We start from the raw sequence: 2,843 nt of genomic DNA on the forward strand, positions 1-2,843 counted from the left end.
TTCACCTCCTGGTTTGTTTTTAAAGTAAGGACATCCTTACTGGGCGGGGGGTGGGGGGGGTGGGGGGGGGCGTGATCATTATAAAATAAAATTAAGCAATACAAAATAGAACAAAGGTCAAAGAATAAAACTCATTAGATATCATTACCGAGGAGTAAACCTTGTTATTGTTAGATAGATTTCATTTCAGACAACTTTCTAAGCACATATACACAGAGAAACATAGATAAATAAGTGGATGGACTCACAGATGGATGCTTGAACAGACAGGTAGATATTTACCAAACATTATTTTTAGAGTATTAAAGTTTATTTTACTTGATTTTACTTAAATTAATTTAAATTTCACTTAAATTTGTAACCCAAATTCATATTTCCTCATGATTTGAAAAACCTCAACCTAAAAGGGTGTTTTCAAATCATACCAGACTGTGATATTGCTTTAAGGCATTGAGTGGAGCAAATGCATTTCCTCTCTGAAGATCCCACCTTCATCCCAGGTCCCTGAGAATTTCTACAAATCAGGTTCCAAGGAAAATGAGCAGCTTAGAATTTAATGTCACAAAACACAGAGGAAAACAAGTTGCCATGGTTGAGAGTAAGCCAAAACAAAAGAGGGCTGAAACAATATGAAATATTTCAGGTATTAGAATTATCAGACACATAATTCGTAATTATGTTTAATATGTTAAAAGAAATAGAGGGACGCTTGAAAATCAGCAAGGAACTATAAATACAAAGTATACCCAAACAAGAAGAACCAAATGGAACTTTGAGAAATGAAAACAAAAATATTTAAAAACAAACAAACAAACAAAAGTTTAAAAAGCATGAAGGATGGAGTATGAAGGTACAACATATGTATACTGAGAATTCCAGAAAGGAGAGTGAAGCAGAAGCAATCTTTGAAGAAATAAGAGCTAACACTTTCTAAAGATGACAAATTACTCTTGTCTGCAGATTTTAAAAGGAGAATGGATAAAGAGAAATATAGCCTGAGATACATCATAATCAAATGGGAAAATATCCAAAACAAAAAACATAAAAGTAACAAGGCAGAAAAGACAAATTCATTTCAAAGGAATAAAAATTAAACTACAAATCTCTTCTCAACATAAACCAGAATGTAGTGGGATGAGATCCTTCAGTAGCAGAAATAAGCAATTATGTGGTATCTGTAATGTGCCTAGAAACTTTCTAAGGGCTTCACTTGCATTAACCCATTTAATCTTCAAAACCACAATGAGGTAGGCACTACTATTTTACTATTTTCTTATTTTGTACACAAGAAAACTGGAGTATAAAACTTAAATAATTTCTCCACATTCATACAGCTATTAAGTGTCAGAGTTGGAATTCAAATTAAGTTAGCCTTGTTTCTGAAACTATGCCACTGACTGCTACATTTAAATTAATTAAATAATTTAAATAATTAAGTAATTCAGAAATAAATGAATTTTTTACCTGTAAAATTATCTTTCTATAATGAGGCCACAGTAATTTCCTCCTCTGGTAATGGCAGGCTACGTAATTCAATTAAATCTTGAATCTGTAATTAAAAGCTTTCCCACAAGGAAAACTCCAGGTCCAGATGGCTTCCCTAGAAAATTCTACCAGATATTTAATAAAAAATAAAGCAAATCTTACACAAACTCTACCAAAGTAAAGAAAAAAGGGAACAGCCCAAATTCATTTTTTGAGGTAAACATAATCCTGATACCCAAATCTAGCAAGAACATTACAAGAAAGCAAAACTGTAAGCCAGTCTTACTCATGAACATAGATGCAAAAATCTTAATCTAAGTAGTCGTAAACCAAACCTACGAGGACAGTTTGGAAAAATCTGTTCAATTAAAAATGTATTTACTCTATGACACTGTGTCCTTGCAGGTAGGTATTATTTCACTTGTGTTATTGCTCCCCCAGTTCTTTTTACCATGGCCTCTCCATTCACCTCTTGGGTGACTGGATTTTATCATGAAGTAGTTGTTCACAATTCTGGGAATTTGTTCTATAGATTTAACTATCCTTATATAAAATGACAGTGTTCACTATACTATTCATTACATCATTGTTTGTATTAGTAAAAGATTGGAGATAACCCAAGGTTTTAACAATACAGTCCTCATTAAATAAATCATTGTACATCCATACAGTGGAATATTGAACAATACATTGATATGAATAATAACAACCTTTATGTATTGATATGAAAAAATTCTAAAATATACTGTTAAATTTTAAAAATCAAAGTACAGAACATATATTTACAGAATGCTGGCTATCATATAAGAAAGTAGAAAATAAGAATTTGTATTCATAGCTATTTGCATATGAATACTAAGAAATATCAGATTACAAAAACCATTTTTGTGGGAAAGTGTGTGAGGAGGTGGATTGTAGTCAGTGTTAGGAGAAAGAATTTTTTATTGAACTTCCCCTTTTTTATTGTGTTTTGAATTTTTGAACCATGGAACTATATTATAAAAACTACATGAGGGGCACCTGGGTGGTGCAGTCAGTTAAGCATCCAACTCTTGGTTTCAGCTCAGTTCGTGATCTCTGGGTCATGAGATCAAAGCCCTGTGTCAGGTTTGGTGTAAGGAATCTGCTTAAGAATCTCTCTCTGCCCCTCACCCCCAACGCTCTAAATAAATAAATAAATCTTTAAAATTTTTAAAATTAAAACAATAAATGAATAAATATCAAAGAATAATAATGTCTTGTGGGAGAAAGTAAAATAAGGTTACAGTGAAAATATATGACAAAAGCATATAAGGAAAAAAGAGCATGACTGGAATTGGCAACCATTGTTTGATATATTGAGCAAACATATTGGTTAA

The sequence above is a fragment of the Zalophus californianus genome, chromosome 3 (assembly GCF_009762305.2).
Source record: "Zalophus californianus isolate mZalCal1 chromosome 3, mZalCal1.pri.v2, whole genome shotgun sequence".
Classification (NCBI taxonomy): Eukaryota; Metazoa; Chordata; class Mammalia; order Carnivora; family Otariidae; genus Zalophus; species Zalophus californianus.